This window comes from Aegilops tauschii, chromosome 3 (assembly GCF_002575655.3).
Source record: "Aegilops tauschii subsp. strangulata cultivar AL8/78 chromosome 3, Aet v6.0, whole genome shotgun sequence".
Lineage (NCBI taxonomy): Eukaryota > Viridiplantae > Streptophyta > Magnoliopsida > Poales > Poaceae > Aegilops > Aegilops tauschii.
The window spans coordinates 592,695,010-592,709,317 of NC_053037.3; positions in this window are offsets into that span (position 1 = coordinate 592,695,010).

Consider the following 14,308-nt stretch of genomic DNA (forward strand, 5'->3'; position numbering starts at 1 on the left):
AAACAGAATATATAATAGCATGGAACAATCAAAAATTATAGATACGTTGGAGACGTATCAATCAATGATTGGCCCGCTCTCAGTAACCTTTCAGGATAGAAAAACAAGGGATACCACGCATGCACGCACTGTTTAGCTGACACCGAAAGTATATACCTGGAAAAATGCAGGAAGAATGTGTACCTGGGCCATCGTCGATTTCTTCCGACCAACCATCAATGTCGAAAGAAAGGCAAGCATTTCAAAGGCGAGGCAGATCACCGGAAGAAGCCCGCCATGCGTACCGGTCATCACGTATTTGCTATGGTCAATGATTTACACGTAATCTTTGGAATGGGTCTCGGCGGACTAGCTGTTCCGAATGACGTTGAGGGACACGCACCCATGTGGAAGAAGAAATCTATATTTTGGGACCTACCTTACTAGAAAGACCTAGAGGTCCGCTCTTCAATCGACGTGATGCACGTGATGAAGAACCTTTGTGTGAACCTGCTAGGCTTCTTGGGCGTGTATGGGAAGACAAAAGATACACCGGAGGCACGGGAGGACCTGCAACGTTTGCACGAAAAAGACGGCATGCCTCCAAAGCAGTATGAAGGTCCTGCCAGCTACGCTCTTAGAAGAGAAGGAAATCTTCTTTGAATGCCTACTCAGTATGAAGGTCCCGTCTGGCTTCTCGTCGAATATAAAGGGAATAATAAATATGCCAGAGAAAAAGTTTCAGAACCTAAAGTCTCATGACTGCCACGTGATTATGACGCAACTGCTTCCGGTTGCATTGAGGGGGCTTCTACTGAAAAACGTCCGATTAGCCATTGTGAAGCTATGTGCATTCCTCAATGAAATCTCTCAGAAGGTGATCGATCCAGAAATCCTACCAAGGCTAAGGAGTGATGTGGCGCAATATCTTGTCAGTTTCGAGCTAGTGTTCCCACCATCCTTCTTCAATATCATGACGCAAGTCCGAGTTCATCTAGTCGACGAGATTGTCATTCTGGGCCCTGTATTTCTACACAATATGTTCCCCTTTGAGAGGATCATGGGAGTCCTAAAGAAATGTGTCTGTAACCGCGCTAGGCCGGAAGGAAGCATCTCCATGGGCCATCAAACAGAGGATGTCATTGGATTTTGTGTTGACTTCATTCCTGGCCTTAATAAGATTGGTCTCCCTAAATCGCGGTATGAGGGGAGAGTGACTGGAAAAGGCACGCTTGGAGGGGACTCAATAATATGCAGGGACGGGCATTCTTGGTCTCAAGCACACAACACAGTTCTACAGAACTCTACCTTGGTGACCCTGTATGTCGATGAACACAAGAACAGTCTGCGCTCCAAACACCCGGAGCAGTGTGACGACTGGATTACATGTGAACACATCAGGACTTTCGGCAGTTGGTTGGACACACGTCTCAGAGGTGACAACACTGTTTGTGATGAGTTGTACTCATTGTCCAGGGGACCATCTTTGACTGTATTGACTTACAAAGGATACGATATAAATGGGAATACATTTTACACGATCGCCCAAGAACAAAAGAGCACCAACAATAACAGCGGTGTCCGCTTTGATGTAGTAACCAAGAGGGGAAAGGACACATTTTATGGTTACATAGTGGACATATCACTACTGGAATCAGCTTCTTTGACGTCCGCTAGCGGACGGCAAACTGTCCGGATGAACGCCTGCCAGCAAAGGCCTTCTTTGTCGTCCGCTTCTTAGAAACGGTCGGCAAAGGATTAGGCCGTCCTCCATCCGAGGCCAGCAGACAGCAAAGACAGCGGACGGCAGTGCGGTGGCGTGAGAGCCATTCGGGGATTAACGGCGCTCTTTGCCGTCTGCGAGCGGACGACAAAGAGTCAAAGATCTTTGTCGTCCGTTGACAGACGGCAAAGAGCCCCGCTAGGCAGCACTAGGAAGCTGCCACGTGTCCAGATATGCCATCCTCCAGCAGACGGCAACGAGGTTTGAATCATTGCCGTTTGCTGGCAGACGGCATAGCTGGTCACTTGTTCGTCTGCTAGCAGACGGCAAAATGACCAAATAGGCAGCCAGTGTTCCCAGTTTGCACAGATGACTGCCATGTGTCCTCTTTGTTGTCTGCTAGCGGACAGCAAAGCTCTTAGCCGTCAGCTAGCGGACGGCAAAGAGGCTATATTGTAACATCCCAAATTTCCAATTTGGAATGTTATACATAGATCATTCTTGCATATCATATTTTATTGCATTTTGTTTTGCGATCCTAGAAATTCTACGCAACTCAAGGACCCACGGAGAGAGTTGGAGATTTCGTTATTTTCATATTTGGGTTTTCTCAAATTTTGAAAATGGGATCATTTGTTTTAATTATTTTTCTCTCTGAAAATATTTCATATCAAAATATATGAGAAAAGATAATATGACTTCTCCACAAATAATGAAATATTGGCGGAAAAATATTAAAAACAAATATTTGATTTTATTTGGAATTTATTTGGTGTTATTTGAATTAGGAAAATACACGTTTTTCAAAATTGCATTTTAGGCCCAAATAAATGTTCATCTTGTCCGGCTTATTTTCAGAGGACGGGGAAAATTTATTTCGGGATTTTTGGAGTTCGTTTAGTATTTCTTTTCTTACTTTTTGTGCACGTGCTTATTTTAAAAAAAAGTCAACCGACCCCGGGCCGTACCCGAGCCGGACTCTTCGGGCCGGCCTTTAAAAGCCCGAGAACCCGAGCCCTAGCGCCGCCAGCCCACCCGAAACCCTAGCCGATCCGCCGCCTCGGGATCCGCGCCGCCCTGCCACCCGCGCCGCCACCCGTGCCGCCCCGCCGCCCGTCGCCGCCAACCACCGCCGCCGGAGCCGTTCGCCGGAGTTAGAGGTAGCCGCTGGTTTTTTTATAAAACCGATCAGTTTTATTTCGTAAACCCTAGTTTCGGTTTTGTTTAGATCGGTTCGGTTTATTTTTTTGGGTTTATTTATTTTGCGGACGTTCGTCCGTACGTTCGTTTTAACGAACGGTTTTCGTCGTTTAACCGTAGACAACGAACGTTTGTTCTTTAGGTTGTTCGTTATTTTTTCTTTTTCTCGGATTTCCGCGATTATTTTCGATCGTGATTTCTGATCCGATTTTCGTTTCAGTTTAACTTTTCGCTCGTTTATCGGAATCAGGCGATTCAAGCGCCTAGAGTTTCATCTCGAAACCCTCTTTCTGTTTAACCAACTCAAACAAGTTTTTGCTATTGTAAAATTTGACTTAGGTCTAGATTAGTAAACGAAGCTTGTTTCTTTCGCCGTTTGAGTTTCGTTGCTTCGTTCGATTTGATTCTTTTTGCAAACCGGAGTTCCTAAGTTGAAGTTTCTGGTTAGATCTCTTATTTTGAGTTTTATTCATGCACCCTTGCTTGATTGTTTATGTATGTATTGTTTGTTTGCGATAGAGTACCCGGAGTGCGAAGCGTGCTACTACGAGTCTCTAGGTTTCACGGATCATCAGCAAGGCAAGTAACACTTTGATCATACCTCTTTACCACCCAGTTTTATTGCATTAGATCAATCCTCAAACTATTGCATGATTAGGATCTGATTAATATGTGGGTTTTGGGAAGTAGATGAGGTAGTACCTATTGCCCTGTTTACTATCAAACCTTTGGGAGTTACTTCTACGTTTGCTTATATTGCTATGCTAGGCTCGTAGACGTGGATTGGGTTTGAGTGTATTTCATGACAGATGTGAGATTGTTAATTAATGGATCAACTTAAGGTGGCTACTTTAATTTACATCTGGGTGGATTGAGGCACCTGGAGAACCCAGTGTTGCCTGTATTTTTGGATATCCCGGAGTACCCGTGTGATCATCCTATGGACCGCCACCCAGGCTCAAAGGGATCATGAGATTATTCATGCTAGAAACTTCCGTGTGCAGCCACAAGCTATTATGGGCTCTAGCATAGTTGAGTAGGTTACATGATCTCTTGAAGAGGTGGGCTAGCAGATGTAGGGGAAAGTAGGTGTAACTGTCCACCCGGAGTAAAGAGTAGTGTTTCTGAAAGACTGTGTCTCGGTCATCCGTTTCTCAAACACCATGTAGTGCGAGAAATCAAGCGGAGGCGATCGAGTCTTGTGGGGAAAAGTGCACAAACATCTGCAGAGTGTACAAACTAATCATGATTAGCCGTGTCCCCGGTTATGGACATCTTGAGTATCTAGTTCTTGGATTATCATGTGAATCTCATCATCATGTTTCTTAATTTAATTTGATTGGGTTAATCACGTTCTTAATTGGGATTGAGTTGGAGGTACCTTCTCAATCTTTAACAACCACCATGATAGTTAAATAAAATTTATTCCTTTGTGGTAGGGAAAAAATGGCTTTTCGCAAAACTGTAACCATAGAGCTTTCCACCAGCCAAATATGCATGTAGTGATAGCATTATTCTGTTCATTACTCTCTATGTGTTACTTTGCCAGCATATTCCATGTGCTGACCCGTTTTCGGGCTGCAACGTATCATGTTGCAGACTTTTCAGAGGACGAGTAAGGAGCCTTAGGTCGTGGTCTTATACTCAGTGATGCCGTTGGAGTTGATGGACTCACTTTATCTTCCAAGCCTTCCGCTGTTATCGTTTTTAGATGGCCTTAAGCTATATTTATTTGTATTGAGTTCTCTTGAACTAATCGATGTAATAAGTGTGTGATTGCTACTCTGTTATAAATCCTTCAAAGTACTGTGCGTGTCAGCATTACCGATCCAGGGATGACACTGATGCACGGAGACTGGACTGTTTGAGGTCTGGTCGCTACAAAGATGGTATCAGAGCACACGCTGACTGTAGGACACGACCACTAAGCTAAAGCCCTAGATCACTACTCTCTTCTCATTTCTGACTCCTCTCCTTTCTTCCACTCTTTTAGGATGGCGGATGCAAGGAACAAGTTCGCGCAACCAGATGAGGATACACCTTTTGGACGACACTTGAAGGAAGTTACTAAGTACCTGAACATCGGAATACCAAGCTTCACCGGAACCTACAACGCCACACTACCAGAAGAGGAGCGCTGGATGATTCAAGTTCAAGTTCCGGGAAGGACGTTCACGCCAGTCACTGAGCCCATAGAGTTTTCCTTTGATGCACCAACTTGGAGTCTAGGAAAGAGCATGGCAGCACACATCACCATGGGACGCATTGGAGAAGTGTACCACAATGATCTCAAGGATACTATCTATCAGATTTGTGGGCGCCGAGACGACCAATGGGAGATGATCAGCACCAGGAAGGATAGATCTATTGCAGCTTTCATTCAGGAGTTAAACCAGCACATTCGTCGCCAGGAGAACCAGATGTGCGAAGACATGATAGAACTGAAGAAGGCAAAGACTAGGATCATGGAACTGGAGGAAGAACTCAAGGCTACACGCAAGGATTATATGGAGGAAATCGTCGCACTAGTGGAGAAGAATGGCGACCTGACACAGAAGCTAGGAGTTTTCATGGGAGACCCCGCACCAGGAGGAGATGATGACGATTCTACTTGCCCGGAGAACTACATCATCATCGATGACACTGACTCGGACCCCAGTGATGATGATTGGGAGGATGAAGCCGGAGTAGATATCATGGAGTCTTTTACTGAGCAATTTTTCTAGTAGACCACCAAATTAGTAGTAGTATTCCACCATGAATATAGTATAGTTCAAGCACTTTGTAACGACAGTTAGATCGATTGTATGCCTTGTTTGAATTGATTGATGTGATATGATTGTGCTTGTCTCATGTGCATATGGGTAGTGTTTTCCCTTTAGACCTCATTCTATCCTATTTTCTCATCTTTTCTAAACCATCAGATGCCTCCGAGACGCGACACCGGATTTGTTTTCCCACCGGAGATCACTCAGTTGATTCAGTAGAAGAATGCCCTGATGCAAGTGCTAGTTCAGAACCAAGGCAACGACAACAACAACAACCCACCACCACCACCACCTGTTGATCACTTAGCCCATTTTCTTAGGCTGAATCCGCGGTGTTCTCCAGTAGCACCGAGCTGATTGTGGCAGATGATTGGCTCCGCAAGGTTGGAAGGGAGCTGACCACTGCAGGATGCACAGATGCGGAGAGAGTGCGTTTTGCCGCACATCAGCTCGATGGACCCGCAGCATCATGGTGGGAGAATTATACAGCCACTCACCCCATTGACACTGTCACATGAGACCGGTTTCAGCAAGCTTTCCATACTGCCCATGTTTTAGCAGGAGCTATGGCCATGAAGAAGCGTGAGTTTCGCAACTTACGCCAAGGAGGATGTACCGTTGGCCAGTGCGTGGAGGATTTTAGTAAGTTAGCACGTTATGCCCCAGATGACGTTGCTACGGATGCAGCTAAGCAGGAGAAGTTTCTGGAAAGACTGAATGATGAGCTGAGCATGCAGTTGATGGTGGCAACTTTTAACAACTACCAAGAGTTGGTAGATAGAGCTCTCATGATTGAAGGGAAGCAGCAGCAGATTGAGAGCCGTAAGAGGAAGTACGGACAAGGAAAGTACATTACAGGAGCTCACAAGAAGCCTCGTTTTACCACGAACTCGGGTGGACACATTCAGCATAACCATGGAGGTCACAATCACAATGGAGGGAGTTCGCACAATCATAGTGGCCCCAAGAATGGCAATGGAAACGGAGGAAGCAATGGACAGAACCGTACCGACCCATCAACCCCAGCCAAGAGTGATCTAAGCCGCGTTACTTGTTTCAAGTGCCAGAAGACTGGACATTATGCAACTGAATGTCTGGAATCTAAGAACGGAAATGGCAATGGAAGCTCGGGGAAGAAGCCGAACCCTTTCAACAGGGGACAGGTGAACCACGTTAATGTGGAGGAGGTTGAAGCACAGCCTGATGCAATAATAGGTAAGTTTTTGGTTAAGTCATTTACTGCAATCGTTCTTTTTGATACTGGTGCATCGCATTCATACATATCATGGGGATTTGTGGATAAGTTTAAGTTGCCCACCAAAGTTCTCAGAACACCTATGTTAGTAAGCTCGCCAGGAGCAGAGTATATGGCAAGCCTAGGATGTTTTCAGATGCCATTGGCCATAGGTAGGCATGGTTTCCCCTCAGACCTAATAGTTTTGGAGTCACAAGGTTTGGATGTCATTTTGGGAATGGATTGGCTATCGATGTATGGAGGAAACATCAATTGCGCCAGTAAAACGATTTTGCTTACTACCCCAGAAGGAAGAAGGATTAAGTATGTATCCCGGCATGTGCCGAAGAGGACTCGAGTAAATTCCTTATCAGGAGTTGTACAGGAGGAAGTACCAGTGGTGAAGGATTTCCCTGACGTATTTCCAGAGGAGTTGCCAGGTATGCCACCGGATAGAGACATTGAGTTTTTGATTGAGCTTTTGCCAGGCACTGGCCAATATCTAAGAGACCGTACAGGATGCCCGCTAAGGATTTGGAAGAAATTAAGAAGCAGAATAAGGAGTTCCTGGATAAAGGATATATTCGCCCAAGTTCGTCACCTTGGGGATCACTAGTACTTCTAGTGGAGAAGAAAGATGGATCGTTGAGGATGGTTGTTGATTATCGTGGATAGAATGAAGTAACAATCAAGAACAAGTACCCACTGCCGATGATCAATGATCTGTTTGACCGACTACAATGAGCTAAAGTATTTTCCAAGATTGATTTGCGATCAGGATACCACCAGTTGAAGATTCGAGAGCAGGATATACCCAAGACAGCTTTTACCACAAGGTATGGGCTACATGAGTACACCGTTATGTCATTTGGCCTGACTAACGCACCCGCCTATTTCATGAACATGATGAACAAAGTGTTTGTGGAGTTTTTGGATAATTTCGTCGTAGTGTTCATTGATGATATTCTGGTCTATTCGAAGAATGAAGAAGGGCATAAGGAGCATTTGTGTTTGGTACTTGGAAAGCTCAGAGAACATCAGTTATATGCCAAGTTCAGCAAGTGCGAGTTTTGGTTAAAGGAAGTTGGATTCCTTCGACATGTTATATCCGGAGAAGGAATAGCAGTAGATCCCACCAAGGTTAACACTGTGACAAATTGGGAGTCACCCACGACAGTTGGAGAAATCCAGAGTTTTCTGGGACTCGCAGGATATTACCGGAGATTCATCGAGAATTTCTCGAAGACTGCAAAGCCTATGACGGAGTTGTTGAAGAAGGACACCAAATTCAATTGGACTAAGGAATGTGAGGCTAGTTTCCAGGAGTTGAAGAAACGTTTGGTTACAGCGCTAGTGTTGATTTTGCCAGATCAACGCAAGGATTATGAAGTATATTGTGACGCTTCTCGTCGAGGACTTGGAGCAGTGCTAATGCAGGAGGGAAGAGTTGTTTCATATGCCTCACGACAGCTTAAACCCCATGAGTTGAATTATGCTACACATGATTTGGAGTTAGCAGCCGTAGTGCATGCGTTGAAGACGTGGAGACATATTCTCATCGGAAACCCTTGTGAGGTGTACACGGATCACAAGAGTTTGAAGTACATTTTCACACAGAAGGAGTTGAATCTCAGGCACAGGAGATGGTTGGAGCTCATTAAGGATTATGATATGAGATTGCATTATCACCCGGGGAAGGCTAACGTAGTAGCCGATGCGTTGAGCCGCAAGAGCCATGTCAACACACTCATGACCGGAGAGTTACCGAAGAAGTTAGCAGAGGATCTTCGTGAACTATGTTTGGAAATAGTTTCGAGAGGCTATGTAGCAGAATTGGAGATTCAGTCTACTTTGATGGATAAGATCAGAGAAGCCCAGAAGACAGACAAGGAAATTGCTGAGATAAAGGAAAGGATGAGTAAAGGAAAAGCCAAGGGATTTCGTGAGGATGAGCACGATACCTTATGGTTTGAGGACCGCATTTATGTGCCCAATGATCCAGAGATCAGGAAGTTGATCTTGCAAGAGGACCATGATTCACCATATTCGATTCACCCAGGAAATACCAAGATGTACCTGGATTTAAAGGACAGTTACTGGTGGACCGGAATGAAGAAGGATATTGCGGAGTATGTAGCAGTTCGTGATGTATGTCAGAGAGTAAAGGCAGAGCATCAGAAGCCAGCAGGATTGTTACAACCATTACCGATACCCGAATGGAAGTGGGATAAGCTAGGCATGGATTTTATCACAGGATTGCCCAGGACTCGTTCAGGCTATGACTCAATATGGGTTGTAGTCGATCGTTTGACGAAGGTAGCTCATTTCATCCCAGTAAAGACCACTTATACAAGTGCTAAGTTGGCAAAGATATACATGACCAGGATCGTATGTCTGCATGGAGTTCCGAGGACCATTGTATCAGATAGGGGAACCCAGTTTACTTCAATGTTTTGGAATCAGTTGCACGAGACTTTGGGTACCAGGCTAGAGTTCAGTACAGCCTTTCATCCACAGACAGACGGACAGACCGAGAGAGTCAATCAGATTTTGGAGGACATGCTGAGAGCTTGTGCGCTAGATTATGGATCTAGTTGGGATGACAATTTGCCATATGCAGAGTTCTCTTATAACAACAGTTATCAATCCAGTTTGAAGATGGCCCCTTTCGAAGCTCTGTACGGAAGGAGGTGCAGGACACCATTGTTGTGGGAAGAAGTTGGACACCGCCAGTTGTTTGGACCAGATTTGATTAAAGAGTCTGAACAGAAAGTGAAGTTGATTCGCGATAGGCTCAAGGTAGCCCAGTCCAGGCAGAAGAGTTATGCGGATTCTAAACGCAAGGAGAAAGTTTACGAAGTCGGAGACAGAGTTTATCTTCGAGTATCACCACTTAGAGGAGTGAAGCGCTTTGGGGTTAAGGGAAAGTTAGCGCCACGTTTTGTAGGACCATACAAAGTTTTGGAGCGGATGGGTGAAGTTGCTTACAAGTTGGAATTGCCCGGAGGATTGTCGGGAGTTCACGATGTGTTCCATGTTTCTCAGCTGAAGACGTGCCACGCAGAGATGGCTAAGATACCACTGAGAGATACAGTGCCACTGAAAGCGATTCAGCTGGATAGTGATTTGACCTATGAGGAGAAACCAGTCAAGATTCTCGAATATGCCAGCCGAGTCACCCGCGGCAAGGTTATCAAGTTTTGCAAAGTTCAGTGGAGTCACCATACCGAGGAGGAAGCCATCTGGGAGCGAGAGGAAGATCTACGGAAGGACCAGTCTCACCTATTTTCTAGCCAACCCGAATCTCGAGGGCGAGATTCATCTTAAGCGGGGTAGGTTTGTAAAATCCCAAATTTCCAATTTGGAATGTTATACATAGATCATTCTTGCATATCATATTTTATTGCATTTTGTTTTGCGATCCTAGAAATTCTACGCAACTCAAGGACCCACGGAGAGAGTTGGGGATTTCGTTATTTTCATATTTGGGTTTTCTCAAATTTTGAAAATGGGATCATTTGTTTTAATTATTTTTCTCTCCGAAAATATTTCATATCAAAAGATATGAGAGGAGATAATATGACTTCTCCACAAATAATGAAATATTGGAGGAAAAATATTAAAAACAAATATTTGATTTTATTTGGATTTTATTTGATTTTATTTGAATTAGGAAAAATACGCGTTTTTCAAAATTGCATTTTAGGCCCAAATAAATGTTCATCTTATCCTAATTATTTTTAGAGGACGGGGAAAATTTATTTCGGGATTTTTGGAGTCAGTTTATTTTTTCTTTTCGTACTTTTTCTGCACGTCCGAATTATTTAAAAAAAATCAACCGACTCCGTGCCGTACCTGAGCGGGACTCTTTGGGACGGCCTTTAAAAGCCCGAGACCCCGATCCCCAGCGCCGCCAGCCCACCTGAAACCCTAGCCGATCCACCGCCGCCTCGGGATCCGCGCCGCAACGCCGCCCGCGCCGCCATCCGCGCCGCCCCGCCGCCCGCGCAGCCCCGCCGCCCGTCGCTGCCAACCACCGCCGCCGGAGCCGTTCGCCGGAGTTAGAGGTAGCCGCAGGTTTTTTTATAAAACCGATCGGTTTTATTTCGTAAACCCTAGTTTCGGTTTTGTTTAGAACGGTTCGGTTTATTTTTTTTGTTTATTTATTTTGCGGACGTTCGTTCTTACGTTCGTTTTAACGAACGGTTTTCGTCGTTTAACCGCAGACAGCGAACGTTCGTTCGTTAGCCTGTTCGTCAGTTTTTCTTTATCTCGGATTTCCGCGATTATTTTCGATCGCGATTTCTGATCCGATTTTCGTTTCAGTATAACTTTTCGCTCGTTTATCGGAATCAGGCGATTCAAGCGCCTAGAGTTTCAGCTCGAAACCCTCTTTCTGTTTAACCAACTCAAACAAGTTTTTGCTACTGTAAAATTTGACTTAGGTTAGCCATGTCCCCGGTTATGGACGTCTTGAGTATCTAGTTCTTGGATTATCATGTGAATCTCATCATCATGCTACTTAATTTAATTTGATTGGCTTAATCACATTCTTAATTGGGATTGAGTTGGAGGTACCTTCTCAATGTTTAACAACCATCATGATAGTTAGATAAAATTTATTCCTTTGTGGTAGGGAAAAATTGGCTTTTCGCAAAACTGTAACCATAGAGCTTTCCACCAGCCAAATATGCATGTAGTGATAGCATTATTCTGTTCATTACTCTCTATGTGTTACTTTGCCAGCATATTCCATGTGCTGACCCGTTTTCGGGCTGCAACGTATCATGTTGCAGACTTTTCAAATGACGAGTAAGGAGCCTTAGGTCGTGGTCTTATACTCAGTGATGCCATTGGAGTTGATGGACTCACTTTATCTTCCAAGCCTTCCGCTGTTATCGTTTTTAGATGGCCTTCAGCCATATTTATTTGTATTGAGTTCTCTTGAACTATTCGATGTAATAAGTGTGTGATTGCTACTCTGTTATAAATCCTTCAAAGTACTGTGCGTGTCAGCATTACCGATCCAGGGATGACACTAATGCACGGAGACTAGACTGTTTGAGGTCTGGTCACTACATATATATCCCCTGTTTTTATGTAAATCCCATTAATTAGACTTGGTTTCAAACACAGATATACATGCATACATATCCAACATATCCAACAGCATGTCCAACAATATATTTCATCCAATCCAACAACATAGTTCAACAAAGTCCAACATATCCATATATACATAACCAGAAACAAGTTTCCAACAACACATCCATATAGACATACATATCCAAACAAGTTTTCATAAACAACAAGGAAGCACCAGAAGAATACTACACTCCATGAATCCAAACTTCCTCATGTAAAGCAAATCTGCAAATTGGGAAAGATGAAAGTTAGAAGAAGAAGAAGAAGAAGACTAGTTAGAAGAAGAAGAAGAAGAAGAAGAAGAAGAAGAAGAAGAAGAAAAAGAAGAAGAAGAAGAAGAAGAAGAAGAAGACTAGTTAGAAGAAGAAGAAGAAGAAGAAGAAGAAGAAGAGGAAGAAGAAGAAGAAGAAGAGGAAGAAGAAGAAGAAGAAGACTAGTTAGAAGAAGAAGAAGAAGAAGATTTTTTTTATTCTCTTTATTTTTCTCCTCTCCTCTTCTTTATCTTCTTCTTCTAACTAAGGTAGGTAAAAATTTCATTTTATTGCTAAGCTAGGTAAAAATGCTAAGTGTAGGTCATTTTAGAGCTAAGGTAGGTAAATAGGTCATTTTGGAGCTTAGTAAGGTTATTATGTCATTTTCGAGGAAAATAAGCTAAGTCTATATCATTTTGGAGCTAACCAAGATTATCATGGCATTTTTTACCTAAGTATGTCATAAATGAACTGAATAAGCTAAGTATAGCTTATTTTTTATCTAACTTAGGTAATTATGCCATTTAGGAGGAAAATAAGCTAAGTATCCATTTGGAAAGCAAAACACTAGAGAAACTTACCCTCGTCACCACAAATGTGATGAAGATCGCAACTAAGGTAACAATTGATCGAACGGCATAATGATACCAAGCCTCATTATCAATGGCATATTTTCTAATCTTCTTAAGCTTCAGGCGCATTGCATCCATCTTCAAGCGCATTGCATTCATCTTCATCTTGTGATCATCGATGGCATCGGCAACATACAACTCCAATGTCATCTTCTCTTCTTCAATTCTTTTAATTTTTTCTTTCAAATACTCATTTTCTTTTTCAACTAAATTTAACTTCTCGACAAGAGTGTCCGTTTCAAATTCCGGTTCACATACCTCCTAGATTAAAATATCTCTATGTCAACTTGATGGCCATAATTGTCATAACTGCGAAATGCAACAAATAGTTATGAAAGAGAATTTACCACATACGAATCATAAAGCGGGCGAGGGCCGACCGGGACGGAAATCAAGACCATGGCACTATATATAAGAAACAATCATACAAAGTAAGAAAATTATAAATACCAACTATATAAATCATACAATCATACAAATAACTATATAAATCAAGTACAACATAAAAATTTGAATACCTAATAATCATTATCGGTAATGACGTGCTCGTCATCATCATTAATAAAAGCATCATCATCACTATCGGTAATGACGTGTTCATCATCATCATTAATAAATGCATCATCATGTGGAAGGCCACCTTTACGTAATCGTTCAAGCATTGACAGGTCATCTGCAGCAGTAACTTCTTCTTCTTCCAGCTCTTCTTGTTTCGGCTCAGGGGTGAAGTCGGATTCACTATCATTGTCTACTTCAATGTTCTGGGGTGGAGTAGAGCGGATCTTGAAACGTTTTTTGGAAACACGTGTTTCTTGGAAGAATTCTCCTTCGTCATATGTGTCTTGGTTAATGTGAGGTTCATAATCCTTTTCATTGGGGGGAGGTGGTCTAACACGTGGCGACACTTCATAAACGACGTCCCAACCACTGAGATTTGGATCACTTTGACAGGCCCACGGTAGATAGAAAACTTGGGTTGCCTGTTGTGCCGTAATATAGACATCGAGAACATCCAAACGGGTGCTTTGTTTGATTTCGACTAGCCCTATTTGTTCATGAGTCCTTCTAGTCTCCCTCGGCTGGAACCAATAACATCTGAAGACTACGACGTTTGGTGGGTTTTCACCATAGAATTCAAGTTCATAAATTGCTTCAACTCTTCCATAATACTCGATACCTCCTTCGCCGATTGCAAAGACACAACAATTTGTACACTTTCAGTCGGCCATAGATAGCTCTTTGCCATAGGTACGAAAGTGATACCCGTTAATGTCGTATTTGTCAAATGAACGGACCTTATAGTCAAAACCATTAGCTACTTGTCTCAATTCGGCATCCATAATCTCTGAATTAGCCTACAAGTTTAATACGAAAGA